Source organism: Lactuca saligna, chromosome 7 (genome assembly GCF_052625555.1).
Source record: "Lactuca saligna cultivar CGN05327 chromosome 7, ASM5262555v1, whole genome shotgun sequence".
Classification (NCBI taxonomy): Eukaryota; Viridiplantae; Streptophyta; class Magnoliopsida; order Asterales; family Asteraceae; genus Lactuca; species Lactuca saligna.
This window is the reverse complement of record NC_136423.1, coordinates 76235835-76252491: the sequence shown is the minus strand read 5'-3', so window position 1 is coordinate 76252491 and position 16657 is coordinate 76235835.

Genomic DNA, 16657 nt, shown 5'->3' with positions numbered 1-16657 from the left:
AGGTTCTCATTCATCACACAATACAATTTGCATGATTCCAAGTTTCTATCTAACTGAAACTTGGGTGATGAGAATCTTTGCTTATTTGGTAAATTTTGACACTACCACAAACGAAAGAATCAAATCCATTTTCCAATATTGCTATCAATGGAAACACATAAACAACAATTTTCACAAATGCCATTGCAAGGAAACTTAAAATAAAAAAAATATAAATAAAGAATTTTTTTGATTTAATATTATTTTATATTTCCTTGCAATGCAAGTACATATGAAAACTATGTTTCTAAATGTTTCTAAGCAATCTATCATAACTCCCAAGTAGCAGCTCAAAAATCCGATCATCGAATCAACCGATCAAAATCCATCTCTTCGCGATCGAATTCAGCTTACTCTTCCTTTAAGCTTCCTTTCTTTTCTTCGGTCCTACAAATCATCAAAATGTAATTACATTACATCATGTATTAAGAATCTCCGAATAGGAACTTAATGGAGTTAGATGGTGGGCTTACCTGAAGTAGAGTCAAACATTTTGACTTTACCATCCTTGAGATCTTTCAGGTAAAATACGACAGCTTTGCAAACAATGCCCATTCTCTTGGAAGTAGAAGCAAACAGATTCTTTTGGAATGGCACACGGGACAATCTCAGACTTAGTCTTTCTCTTTACCATTAGGTCAATTGACTTGACCATGTCCAATCCCTTTCTATTGGGAAGAGAATACTTTTTTGGACTTCCAATGTTTCCATTGTCAATGTCCATGGAAGTTTAGGAAGTAGATCTTCCAAACAAGTTTGCTTTACCAGTGCACCAAATCATTGTTGATTCAGCAGCAATAAGCAAATATGTTAGATCAATAAGGGTCATGTCGTGATCTCCCATATAGCAGTCCTTAAAGAACCCACTATATGACTTAGAAAGTGATTGAATAACCAAGTCAACAGCCAACATCCTTGAAACAACAACACCCAACATTCCCATCATGTCAATGTGTGAATTCATCTCCAAGACATGTGCATACACAGACCTTCCATCTTAGTGTTTGCTAGCCAATAGGGCTTGAATGACCTTGAACTTGTGGGTCAAGGAGAATTACTAGAGGAGGTGGAGGAAGATAAGTTCCACTACAGCACGAAGAAGGGACTAATCTTTCACCTCGATCGTCTTGTGGAATATCATCTTTATAGGGAAATTTATATTCAAAAGATTCGGGAAGACCATAGTTGTTAGAACTATACATCTACAATGGAGAAATTCAAGTTGGTTGATTTAAGTCCTTAATATAACACCCAAATGAAATATTAAGGTTAGGACCCAACACAATATTTTACAATTCGGAAGAGGGATGTCATAATCCAATTGCAAACTATTTGTCAGTAGGTAAATGACGATTTACCAATTCCACCGTGAAAACGAAATTTTTTAAATGAATTAATTCTTAAATGAAACTCCTAGATCTTTTGAGATTCATTGAATTTTTCAATGACATGTTTAATCTCGATTATGCCCTTCAAGTTTGTGACTGGGATACCGAGGATCACAAACAAGGTGTGAATAACCATGCAAATTAGCTTGGTACTCTCGATATCATTTATCACCTAATCAATGTGCCGATGAACCACACACGCTCCATTGATCTATGAAAAAATCGAGCTACCCTTTGCCACCCATGTTAGACCAAGTTAGTGTGCCGGTTAACCACACACGCTCCTCTAACGAATTGGCAAGGTGCAAAGTGCAATTTCATGGATTAGCATCAAATTCACATTTTTCCTAAAGTAACTAAGATTGGGAATTTATAAAATATTTAGTTACTTTATAATTCATTATACTTTTTATGAGGGTTTAGTGTCCTATCCTACCCGTTCGGCTAACGACCCTCCACCTGTCAAGGAAGCGGTGGGTGATTGTGGACACTCATTAAACCACAATTTTATAGGTAGTAACCTTATACCCCCCATATAGACTGGCTTCGTGAATGAGGCCTACTAATGGTAAGACTGACCTTTTACTTATACATATATAATATATTAAACTTTTAATTTTATATAGTATACGGGTGTATTTTAAACTTTTAAAATACTTGTTGGTTTAATTCTATTAATAAATTATACTCTTAATTTAATTAAATTTAAACCATGTTGTTATGGATTTATTAATCTTCTCCTTTAATTAAACACTTTAATTAATTTAATACAATCCATAAGAGGTAATTTGAACTTTTCAAAAAACATCAAGGCTCTAAATATAAAAATTCAAAATTAAAAATTAATTTTAAGTTGTGAAACCAAGACTTGCACCTTTTGAAAATTTCAATGTTCCATAAATGAGACTTTTCAATTTTCAAAACATATGGGCAAGTTTTTTAACTCTTAGAAAACCTTTGAGTTCCAAACATGATGACAAGATATGTAATTCCATAAAAAAAACTTTTGAGTTCCAAAACTTGATGATAAGATTTGTAACTCCTAAAAACATTTAGATCAAATTTTAAAACCAATAAAATAATCATAATTTTATCTTTTACAAATTTGACTTAATGCAACTCTTATAGTAGGATAACTTCAAATCAAATTTTACAAACAATTAGCTTATCAAATAAACTAGTAAAGAATTTCAATATTTGACAATTTATCTTTTAATGGTATGGAATAATCATTACCATATCAGAAAAAACATATTTTATGATACAAAACAGTTTAAGGTAATAATCCAAATCCAGTTCTGGCCAACCCCCCCCCCTCCCCCCCACCCCCCCCCCGAAAAATTGCAAACAGGCTATCCGACTCACCGAGTCAGATAATGGACTCGTCGAGTTCACTATGAACTCGCCGAGTTCATGAGTGGACTCGCCGAGTCCCCCTTGCAGAGTGCAGTTTTTAGACTTTTCCATCTTTGAACAATTAAGCAAGCATAAAATATAATAGAAAACAACTTGTGGCTCTGATACCACTGTTGGGTTTTATGTACTACAACATCCTATGGTGCACATACAACCCTAAATGCTTTAGATCTAAGTTTTCTTTAGTTATACATGCAATATAATATCCAAAGCATGAAGCCTACAACTAGCATACAATTTGATACTTGAATCATAAAAATAGATTTGATGATTACCTATTTGTTGTAGCTTGATGTATTTGGCCTTTAAGAACTTAGTGTTGGGTTATGAGCATTCTAACACTCCTAAGTGTACATGCAACCCTAAATACCTTGGATCTATGTTTTCTCTATTATACATACAAATATGAACATCCAAGGTATTATCCTAATCTAGCATACAAAACTATTAATATAACAAGATAAAATACATACCTCTTTGATAGTGCTTGTCTTCATGAAGCTTGAGTGCCTAGTGCCCCAAGTGTGACACCTCAAATGGTTCACACAACACCAAATACACTTGGAATAACTTGAGAGAATTCTACACTTCATAAAATCGGCTAGCCCTCTCTAGAATAATCTAGCAGCCGATTTTGGTCAAGAATAATATCTATATATAGTGTTACAATTAGGGTAAACTCTAATTGTCATGACTTTCCATTTCCTTGGATCAATGGGTTCAAATACACCATGGAGCATCCAAGGAGCATCATATGGGTTTTGGCCCAACTAGATAATCCATGGAGCATTAGCCCACTATACAAGTATGGATGATTTACACACTCAACCCATATATTTAATTAGTCTTCTTTTGATCACTTAATTAATCATAGATTAATTCTTGATCAATACTAATTAAATAATCTTATTATTCTTATTATTAATATACTAGAACTTATAATATATTAATAACCATAAGTGTCTTATTTCTCTCATTATAGTCTATCCAAGTGCATGATGCCATGCAACCCAAATGGACCATGCCGGGTCGGGTCAAGTCTTACCAATTATAGTTATGGACTTAGACATTAATCCAACAGTCTCCCACTTGGATAAGTCTAAAACTATTATTGCGTATGACTTCAGGAACCAACTGGCAATCGTAGCTCTCAAAAGCTTCTGTCGAACTCTGACCTTGTAGATGAACTCTGATCTTGTCAATGACTTGTCCATTAGATAAGGGATCATATATTCCTCCATTCTAGATATCATATGGACTGAGACATGGATTATAATCATTCTCTCTGTCCATTAGTTGTTTCCCGATTTCCGATTTATGACGACTGACTAATTGAACAAATCAAATCAGTCCTGGCCCGGCCGAGCACTTCCATTTGTCATCATCAAATCATCGAGGGGCCCACAGATATCGCTTTTATCCCGAAGGTAAAAGGAATGGATAAACTTCGACTCATATGGCTTGTTCTACTACTTATTGAATCATACACAAAGACACGTTTTATAACATCGAGTTACCAATGCGTTTCGTGTAATCAATGTACTATCAACTCATAGTAACAACTCATATCTCTAGGTTTGAAGAATATAAGATATTATCGTCTCATGATCACTCGTGATAAAACCCATGAAGTGATTCCAATGAGCGCGGGTTGAATCCAATACTCAGAACTTATGAGCACTCATGAGTGTTGTAGCCCTTTGTCCAACATCTTAGACCTCTACAAGCCAACTCATGACAGTCTTAATTCATATCTACTTCCAACATATGACCGACTGTGGATGGTTTGAATAACTTAGTCATTCCGGAAGAATAACCTAGTTTATTCGGGAAGTCAAAACATGCAAAGTGAAACACAATAATAATTGAATCCAATATGGTATCAAACCTATGAACATAAATAAAACACCTTTTATTTATCACCATATGATTACACATTATTCATTGTATATTGTTTCAGCTATCAACATTATTCTTGAATTTAAAACAATAGTTGTCCCATGCTCCAAGCATGTACACTATGTTTTCTAGACACTAGTCATGCCATACACCAAGTATGCATAATATGTTTGTCTATGATCTTTATTTTGTGAACTATATCAAATGAACATAACTTCAATGATTCTCTTTTCACACTCCCAAATCCTTACTGCAAATGCAAGAATTCCAAATTCATGTCATTTACTGAAATCTGTTAGATTCTAAACTTATATGCATTGATCCTCTTGTAATGATTATGCACAAAGTCAGAAAGACTTAACAAAAATCATTACAGAGCATTCCAAAGGAGATCAAGTCCTTGGAACCATCCTTCTTGCATTAAGTTTCCTTAATCTTACACAGATTGAAAAAATTCTAACTTTGAAACATTTCCAGATTCCATTTCGACTATCACTTCTGAACAAGAGTTGCCTCCTTACAGATTATGTCAATATGGTCCTTCCAGAATTATCACTATACTTCCAACTGTCCTTGAGCAACCAATCTTTGGTAAACCTTAGATTGTCCTCGACAATTGTTTAATCCTTTTAGTCATATCCAGTTCTAAACGTTTTCCCTTCTTAATGCCCTAGGCATTTGGAAAATTTAGAAAGGATGAATATAGCACATGTAATCGGTCCTATATCCGAAGCATATGGGACACGATTCATGATGTCTCACATAAAGACTAAACCAGTCTTTTGCTATAACATTTCCATTTCTATTTGCCAAGTTCTCATAATTCAGATTATGAAAAGGGATGCCGTAATCATAATCGAATTTAAGAACGCAAATAATGGACCCATATACAGAATTTCCTTATGTTGAGCCATTCCAACATGAAATTCATATATATCCTTGACTAAATGATTAAAACCTCACGATCTAAGCTTATAGATTTGAGATGAAGTATAATTTCCTCTCCCTTAATTATAGCAAAACAACTTTTTCCCAGTTGAAACCTTTTGTTTTTCTATAATTAACATTGCTAACTTGCAATACTTATCATAATTATCATGCTCCCACTAACATGATGATTATTAGCATAACACCTATGCTCCCACTAGCTTTGACATGTACTCAGAAGGCTCGACTTCTAGAAATCAATACTTTATTGACTTACTTACCAATGTTCAGATTTCTGATACTAGATTGTTTTGATAAGACTTTATCAAAACCATACACCTTCCTTAGATAGCTTATGGGTGTGTTAAAACAATTTTAAGAACTATGAAAAGGGATGCCGTAATCATAGTCTTGATAGTTTTGACCTTTGCCATTTCTCACAAGTCCAAGTTAGTGTGCCGGTAAACCACACACGCTCCACTAACGACTTTGAGAATGCAAATATCCCAATTGCTATCTAGCTAAAATCTACTTAGTGGAAGTGTTTCCTCACCATCATTTTCATGAATCAGAGAGAAACCTTATGACACTTAGATTTATTGGTGTATGAGTTCCTACCCATATGAATTTGTCAAAACCATAATCACAAGACAAGGATAATGACAAATCCAAAACCATATGGATTGAACTCAATCTTAATTTCTTGCCACCTGGCAGCTCAAGGGCCTACCATTGCTTCCAAGTTGTTGTGCAACACATTGAGAACTCTAAGAACTCATATGCGATGCCAACTTTAACTAGAATGGGCACAGAATATGTCAACACGATAGGTTATAAACCTCAAGTCGTGTGCTAGTGAAGATCTTCAGGTTTCATTCTTGATTAGTTCTTGAGAATTTCAAGACCTTTAAGACTCCCACTGTCCTCTTGACCTATAAGACTTCCTTGTCAAACATGCAAGAGATCGTGCGGATTCTAATCAAGACAAACACTTCACACAATTGGCCTTAGTTGGTCTTTGTTTTATCCAAAACATCACAACTTACCAATTTCAAATGTACAAGAGTAGAAAACTTTTACTCTTACATTTGTCAAGTGTTTTAAACCTTCTTTAAGACATGTCACTCAAATTACAATCTTGGAGTATGACTCTAAGACTTGTATTAGAACGAAGTATGACTCATCTTCTTGATTTAACCATTTCAACAATTCAAGATCCCTTCTTCTTAGTCATAAGAATGCACTAAGACTTCCTTAGAGAACTAATTTTGATATGGTTTCTTAATCATTAAGATGATCACAAAACTGATACTAAAGTACTCTCCCATCTTTTCAGATTTGAGAAACTTTTATCCTTCTGCCTAATTTGATTCTTCTTATTCGCTCTGCCTTACATTGGAACCTTTTCCAATGTCTCAGAGTTACACTTAAGCTTGTAAGTATAATCATATTTACTGAGCTTTAGTAAACTATGACGAATAGTCTTATCAATCTTTTGTGGTGGACTTAATCAGTGCACATGACTATGTACTCGATCCCTTAGTCCATTACTTGACTCACACATCCATGTGAATAAATAATTAGTCTTAATTTTCCAATACTTGAAAGTTCTCATTCATCATGCTATAGAACTTGCATGATTCCAAGTCCCGGTCCAATTGAGACTTTAGATGATGAGAGTCTTTCCTTATTTGGTAAATTTAGACATTACCACAAATGAAGGAATCAATTTCATATTTCCACTCTTGCTATTAATGGAATCATATAAGCAACAATTTTTCCTCAAATGCCATTGTAAGGATATTTTAAAAATAAATAAAATCAAAAATTTTCTTTTATTTTAAAACTATGCGGAAAAACTTATCCTTACAATCCACATGAAAACCTTGTTGTTATCTATTCCTAAGCAACATCTCATAACTCCTAAGAAGTAGCTCAAGAATCCGATTTTCAAACTACGCGATTGGAATCCATCTATGCGATCAGATTCAGCATATTCTTTCTTTAAGTTCCTTTACGTTTCTTTGATTCTTAAAACATTACCATGTGACCCAGTCACATCATGTATCAGGAATCTCAGAATAGAAACTTAACAGAGTTAGAGTAGTGGACTTTACCTGAAGTAGAGTCAACCTTATTGACTTTAACACCCTTAGGCAAATTTGGCAGCTTCGCAAATAATGACCCTTTCTTTGGCAATATAAACATATGGACCCTTTGATAATGGTACACGGGACTATCACAGACTTAGCTTTTCTCTTTACCATTTGTTCAACCGAGTTGACTATGGCCGATCCCTTCCCATTGGGAAGAGAATGCTTTTTCTGGATTTCCTGTGTCACTATTGTCAATGTCCATAAAGTTTCAGGAAGTTGATCTTAGCAAATAGATAAGATCATTAAGGGTCTTGTCATAGTCTGTTTCATAGGTGTTCCAAAAGAACTCACTATGTGACTTAGAAAGTAGTTGAGCCACTAACTTTCTCAAGACTTTGACACCCAACTCTCCCGGCTTGTCAATATGTGACTACATCTCCAAGATGTGATCACACCAAGGACCTTTACTTGCCAATAGGGCTCGAGTGACTTTAAACTTTTCAAGAACTTGTGGGTTAGGGAGAATAATTGGAGGAGGAGAAAGAAGTATGATATCCATGGGACATCATCTTCATTAGGAATGCTTGTTTAAAGAGATTTGGGAAGATCATAAATGTCTAAAACAGACATGTTTTGGGAGATATTCAAGATAGTTGATCTTAAAGTCCTTAATATGACACCCAATATGAAATATTAAGGCTAGGACCCAACAAACTATCTTATAACTTAGAAGAGGTATGCCGTAATCCAAGCTATAAAACAATTTGAAGGTAGGTGAATGACGATTCACCAATTTCCACCAAGATAAACGAAATGTATTATTAGGTTTTAATTGGCTTTGAAATTCCTAGATCTTTTGAGATTCATTGAACTGTTCAATGGCATGTTTCAATCTCGAGTGTGCCCTTCAGGTTTTGTGACTGGGATGCCGAGGATCACAAAACAAGGTGTGAAGTAACCATGCAAATTACTTGGTACCCTTAAGTGTTTACCCCTCAATCGATGTGCCGGTTAACCACACACGCCCCATCGATACTATGATAAACATTAAGTTACCCTTTGCCTACCTTGTTAAATACGAGTTAGTGTGCCGGTTAACCACACACGCTCCACTAACCGACTTAAACAAAGTGCAAAGTGTAATTTCATGGATTAGCACCTTATTCACATTTTCCTAAGTAACTAAGATTGGGAATTATTAAGAGTTTAGTTACTTAGTATTTATCATTAATACTTTTAATGAAGGGAGAATTATAGTCATGTCAAACCCGTTCGGCTAATGACCCTCCACCAGTCAAGCAAGCGGTGGGTGAGAGTGGACACCCATTAAGTTGCCATTTTATAGATAACAACCTTATACCCACCTTATAGACCGGCTTCGTGAATGAGGCGTACTAGCGGTAAGACCGACTTTACTCTTATACATATATATATATATATATATATATATATATATATATATATATATATATATATATATATATATATTATTAACTTATAATATTATAAAGTATAAGGGTTGAATTTTAACTTTTAAAAATCTAAGGGCTAACTAGGAATTAAAGTATTCATAAGTGAAAACTTTACAAATTCCAAAACTTGAGGCCAAGTTTTGAAACTATTCAAAACTAATTAATTCCATAACTTATGTATTTAAAGTAGTTTTAATCCAAAAACTCTTCAAGTTCCATAACTTGAGGACAAATTATGGAAGACTTTAAACTAATAAAGAATTAACTTTTCCTTTATTTTATAACTTATGGAATTAATTATGGTTACATATTTTTATTTATTTATTTATTAATGAAGTGACTCTTGAACCTCCATAACTTAAGGACAAGACTCTTCATCTTTTGTAACCATTGCCAACTTTTATGAGTTTTATGAGTCTTTAATGTGACTCTTCATGTAACTTGAGGATAAGTTACACAAACACATTTTATACTCAACTCTTAGATTAAAATGGATTAAAAACAACTATTTCAATTAATTTTTCTATTAATCTAAGCAACTCATAAGAACAAGATAATTCAAATCAAACTTTTTCATGTAATTAGTCTAACCTTTAAACTAATACAAAACATGAATCTATTGACAATTATCTTTGAAAATGGATTAGCATGAACATTACCACATTAAAAAACAAGTTTATAAGTTCAAAAACAACTTAGGGTAATGTTCCTAGTCCATTTCTAGCCAAAAAACTCGAAAATATGCTGTCTGGGGTCCAACTCGTCGAGTGCATGAACACAACTCGGCGAGTTGGATGCATTTTGCCTTGGACTCGTCGAGTCCCTTCATGGACTCGGCGAGTCTGCTCAGCTGACAGCACCAAAACTCGATTTTTCAGCTTCTATTGCAAGTATAACAAGAAAACAAGCCTAGGCTCTGATACCACTGTTGGGTTATGAGCATTCTAACACTCCTAAGTGTACATGCAACCCTAAATACCTTGGATCTATGTTTTCTCTATTATATATACAAATATGAACATCCAAGGTATTATCCTAATCTAGCATACAAAACTATTAATATAACAAGATAGAATACATACCTCTTTGATAGTGCTTGTCTTCATGAAGCTTGAGTGCCTAGTGCCCCAAGTGTGACACCTCAAATGGTTCACACAACACCAAATACACTTGGAATAACTTGAGAGAATTCTACACTTCATAAAATCGGCTAGCCCTCTCTAGAATAATCTAGCGGCCGATTTTGGTCAAGAATAATATCTATATATAGTGTTACAATTAGGGTAAACTCTAATTGTCATGACTTTCCATTTCCTTGGATCAATGGGTTCAAATACACCATGGAGCATCCAAGGAGCATCATATGGGTTTTGGCCCAACTAGATAATCCATGGAGCATTAGCCCACTATACAAGTATGGATGATTTACACAATCAACCCATATATTTAATTAGTCTTCTTTTGATCACTTAATTAATCCTAGATTAATTCTTGATCAATACTAATTAAATAATCTTATTATTCTTATTATTAATATACTAGAACTTATAATATATTAATAACCATAATTGTCTTATTTCTCTCATTATAGTCTATCCAAGTGCATGATGCCATGCAACCCAAATGGACCATGCCGGGCCGGGTCAAGTCTTACCAATTATAGTTATGGACTTAGACATTAATCCAACACTTAGCACTCCAAGTTTGATGCCCTAAACTGTTCACAACACACCATGAACAAAGGAGGAATTTGAGAGAAAGTTTCTAGGCACCAAAATTCAACTATAGCACCTCTAAGATCACTAGTGTCGATTTTGTGCATAAAGGGGTTACATATATAGTGTAGAATCCAAGAGTCACATGTACCTTAATTCTCACACTTAGGTTATGATCCATATCTCGTGTGGGCTAACTCTTCATGGATACTTACATAAACTTAGCCCATCATGGATCAATATCCCTATATATATATATATATATATATATATATATATATATATATATATATATATATATATATATATATATATCACTGATTTACATATTCAGTCTATCGTTAATTTAATTAGTCTCTTTTGATCACTAAATTAATTCCAAATTAATTCTTGATCAATAGTAATTAAATAATAAGATTTCTCCATTAATATATTATACTTATTATATATTAGTAAATCATAAATAACATCTTACTCAAATATCCATCCTATCAAATTGTCCTGGTGATATGCAACCTGAAATGGACCATGCTACTCTCGGGTCAAGTACATACCAATTATAGTTATGGGCTTAGACACCTAATCCAACATGACCCTAATCAGTGATAACCCAAGCGTAGAACAATCTTTGAAAATGAATATGATCCCTGAAGTTGATCAAATAAATCACCAATCCTCGAGAGCGAGTAACTTGATGGGTTTTGAGCATTTTAACACTTCCTAAGTGTACATGCAACCCTAATAACCTTGGATCTATGTTTGTATAATTATCATGCAAAGTTGATTTCCAAGGTTATGAACTTATCTAGCATACATGGGGAACAATTTTAACATAAATAATAGATAGAATTACATACCTTGTTTTTGCAAATGTTCTTTGAAACCTTGTGAGCCTAGAACCCCAAGTGTGATGCCTCAAATGCTTCACACAACACCAAATGCTATGGAGTAAACTTGGAGAGATTCTATAACACTCAAAAATCAGCCAAGCCCTCTTGTTTCACTAGTAGTGCACTTGTGTAGCCGATTTTGGGAGAGATAAGGTCTTTATATAGTGTTGACACATCTAGGGTTACACCATGTAAACCCTAATGTGTCATGACTCTTCATTTCCATGACCCATGGGTTTGTAACTCCCATGGAGCCTCCATGGAGTATCCAATGGGTCCAACCCAACATGATTATACATGAAGCCTCTTAGCCCACTATATAAGTTATGGATGATTTACATAATCAACCCATATATTTAATTAGTTATCTTTTGATCACTTAATTAATTCTAAATTAATTCTTGATCAATCTAATTAAATAATATTATTAATATATTAGAACTTATAATACATTAATAAACCATATGTGTTATCTCTCTCATTTAGTTTATCCAATTTGTAACAACCCGTTATTTCAAGTCAGTAAAAATCGAGTCCTCTAACCTCTTTGAGAAAGGAAATACAATATCATCGAAAAAGGAAGTATTCAAAAACTCTATTTGGAGTACACTATGTGGTAGTTATCGTCTTAAGGTTTCAAACATATAAATAACACAAAAATCCGAGTTATAACGAAGAAGTTATGCTCATTCTAAGTTTTCCGACAAAAACCAGCAATGCGAAGTTGCGTAAAAACGCAAAGTTTCAATAAAACACTTTCCGACCTTAGGTGTCTAAATGAAAGTCGTAGATATCGTTAAACTACAAACATGCATAAAAAGAACGCTCAAATCGGACATCGTATGAATAAGTTATGAATTTTTAAAGAAATTCCTTAATCACGTCATTTTAATAAATAAATAATAAAAATAATTCCGGAATTTGCCAATGAAATCTAAATGAAAGTTGTAGATCGTAGTCTCACCTTCGCGGGGATATAAAGAACGTCAAAAACGGAGTTCGTATGAAGGAGATATGAATTTTCGAAGTTTGATAATTAATTTATATATATTTTTTTTATAAAACTTCGGTATTATCCGAAGGGGAGTCAGCGTCCTCATCCGAGGTACACGCTGCGTACTCCTGTACGCCCCGCGTACCCGAGGAACTTGGCCTCAAACCGTCCACGTCGCCCTATGCGAGGCACCCGACCCGACCCGTCCCATCCGACCTGACTGCCTGAGCCGTCCCATCCGAGGCCGAGGCAGTCGAGGCTTCGGTCAGGCATGACGTACGCATACGCGCTGCGTACGAGCGTACGCCCCGAGTACGTGGCCTCTCAGGCCCCCCTATAAATAGCATGCGAGGGTTCCCGGGAAAATGGCCCATTATCTCTCCTTTTTCTTGCGTTTTACCTCGTTTTCCGTGCTCGCACTACCCCGAAGCCCTGGTCATTTTGTGCAAGTCCCGAAGGTTGATTTTTCTCCCGAGGAATCCCGAGATTTCCGAGGAAAATCCATTTCCCGAGACGAAACTCTGCCCGATTTTCCATCTTGCTATCTTCAAACTTTCAAGTGAGTTCATACCCCTTTCAAACACACTTTAAATACATTTTAAATGCTTTTATACTCTTTTAGGGGGGGAATACAAGTAAACATATGGTTATTATCGTGTATTTTATAAAGTTTCACTTCACTTGTTTTATCGAATAAATCACTTGGAACTCATTACTATTATGGAAAACTCTTGTCATACTTTGCGTGCATCAGACATTATACAAAGTATATAATGATTTCAAAGTAACTTTCGTTGTTAAGTCGTTTTATACATTCTAAAAACTTATGATTTTGCTTTGTCAAACATTGTGAAAAAGGGATAAACTTTGCATAGAAAACTATCACTTTAATACGAGCTTAATTGAGAATCCATAAGACGTGTATATCTTCAAACGTTACTTTTCTTTATTAGAAAGTAATGCTGCAAGTCCTGTCTATAACCAGAGTCTCCCGTTCGGAGAACGTGTCAAATGTGTATAGATCTATACGGGAAGTCATGATCCCGCGCCCTGACTGTTAGCTACAGTCCGTCTTTTGGGGTGACAGTTGTCATAACGCTGCGACGCCTGAAGAACATCGTTACAGGCATATTATGTTTAGTATGGTTATAAAACTCATCGGATATACAATTATTATGGTATTATGCTTTATGAACGAGTAGCTATTAAAACTATTCTTCATCTAATAAATGCGATCTTCGTATAGTTTTACTATATAAAACTATGACACAACTTTTGAGAACGTCGGTTTCTTGCGATTTTCGGTCTTAGAGACTGCCAATTATATTAGGAAAATAAGGGTTTCTCCTGCATACAAACCAAACAACTAATAGGAGAATAAGGGATTTTCCTGGTGCAATTATTTACAACTTATAACATGAACATTTATATGCATTTCATACTTTTATAAGAAAATAAGGGTTTTCTTGGAAAACACAACAACTCGTATCTCAACCACTAGGGAAAATATGGGATTTTCTGGATCTAATACATTCACTTTCAACACAACAAATCACAACTCTTTACATTTGAAATGCTGCGTTTTCTGGAAAATATACACCCATTTTGGAATGGCATCCAATTTTTCTAAACTACTTATGAACTCACCAACGTAATTGTTGACACTTTTTCTTTGAAATAACTTGTATTCTCAGGGAACCGCTAAGCAGGTTTGGGAATCAACTTTTGGGATTAACGTGCTGGCGTTAATTACTTCTTTTGGATGATGTTTATGTATTTATCTTTTGAACATGTAATGAATACAATTATGTAAACATCTTGGAAACTTTAATATATATGGTGGTGTGTACTTTCCTTTCTATGAACTGTTATGATACTGAATATGACGTCCTCCGCCCCCGAACGTTTCCGCCGTTCTGGTTTGGGGGTGTGACAGATTGGTATCAGAGCTTTGTTTATAGGGAATTAAGTATATCAAAACAATTCCTTTTTGATATACAACTATAAACTCAACTGGGCAAAAACACTCTGAGAAAAATTCATACTTTTGAAAGTAAACCTAATTAGTTTTAAGGTAAGCATGCACTCATTTTTATACTAATACCAGTTTCATAGTAAATAACTTTAGAAGTATTATAAATAAGTTGTGCAACATAGGTACGCCTTGGGACATGTAATCGAAACTGGGAAGAATATAGCCTGATCAACTATATTTGTCCAAGAGCCGACTAACGTATGCCAAGGAATGTCTGTAATGGACAACAAATTTAAAACTTACCAAAAGCAAATCGCTAAAGAATATTGAGGGAGTATTCGAGTGCCGTCAACCATTAAACTTAAGGGTAAGTTTCATGTGCTCTAGCTTATAGTAAACTTTTAACTCTATTCTCGTACAGTCTAAATGGCGGGATTCCATCACCCCAATGACCCCTACTACCCCAACCAAGGTAATGGAGGGTGGATTGAAGAAGATCCTGAAGAAGACAAAGAGCCTATAGAGTTGGAGGGAGGGGATGACTCTGGCACGGATTCGGAGCCAGAAATTATAAATCCACCAATCCCACAATCTCCCGTCCACGTGAGGAATTTCCAAGGACCCACTCCAGTGTGGGGAAGTCGCCTCCATCATTGGAGCCAACAACAAAGCTTACGCCCTCCTTACGGCACGTGCCGAGACTTCTATGATGTGAGAGGCGGGGGATCAGCCAACCGTGCACTTCCGGTCATGGTTGGCAAACTCGCCAACCAGTGCTATCAATCCGGAGTGCAAGCCAACCGAATCCGAGAGGTCAATGTGGAAGTACAAATCCACACGGCCGATATCAACCGCCTAGAGTTGTTGCAGAACGACATCCACATTCGCGCCGAAGCGTTTCAAGCACAAGCAAATGCGGCCTTCACAGAATTAAGAGAACAACAAGCTGCGTTTGATAGACGCCTCATGGAGTCGAAGCAGTCCGACACGGAGTCGAGCTCCAAACACAAAGCGCACCGCAAGTAGTACTTTCCCAACTCTCAAATTTTGTTATAAATTAGGACTTCGGATAAAAGTATTATTTTCTTTAAATTGTTCTGTAATCGGAGGCCTTTAGAAAGGCCAAGAAATTTTTTCTAGACCCCGTTGTAACACAACTATATGTTTAATATATATAAGGGTATACCCCTTTTCTTGTTGTTGTTAATCATGCGCAAATCGTTCGATTCATTGGTACAACTATTCAAACTTTACTTTCAAGCTCAAAACATTGTGTCAGTCAAACTCAACTTCTTAGAACTATTAGAAGTTAACTCAATATCATTCAACTCTGAACTGCCAAAACTTATAAATTTTTCCATATTTTTTTTCTTTTGGTAGCACGATGCCTCCTCGTCCAAACCTAAGGCCCAGGTCGGGAACGGTACCACCACCACCTCCACCACCAGCTTATGATCCAGCCATGGTCCAGGCTGCTATCACAGCAGCAGTAACTGCAGCCCTCTCGCAAATAAACTCTCACGGAAATGGAGGGGCGGGAAGCAGCACGAATCATCCAAATCATGGCACTGGTCATGGTCAAGGAAGAGAATGTACTTACAACGAGTTCTCTAACGCTAAGCCAAAAACTTTTAATGGAAATGGGGGAGTCATTGCACTAATGCAATGGTTCGAGAAGACCGAAACGGTCTTTGAGATCTGCTCATGCCTAGAAGCAAGCAAAGTCAAGTTCGCTGCTTGCACTTTCGTGGATCGAGCCCTCACTTGGTGGAAAAGCCATGTGAATTCAGTGACACTCACTGTCGCCAACGCCATGAGTTGGGACGATCTAAAGGTTCTACTACTG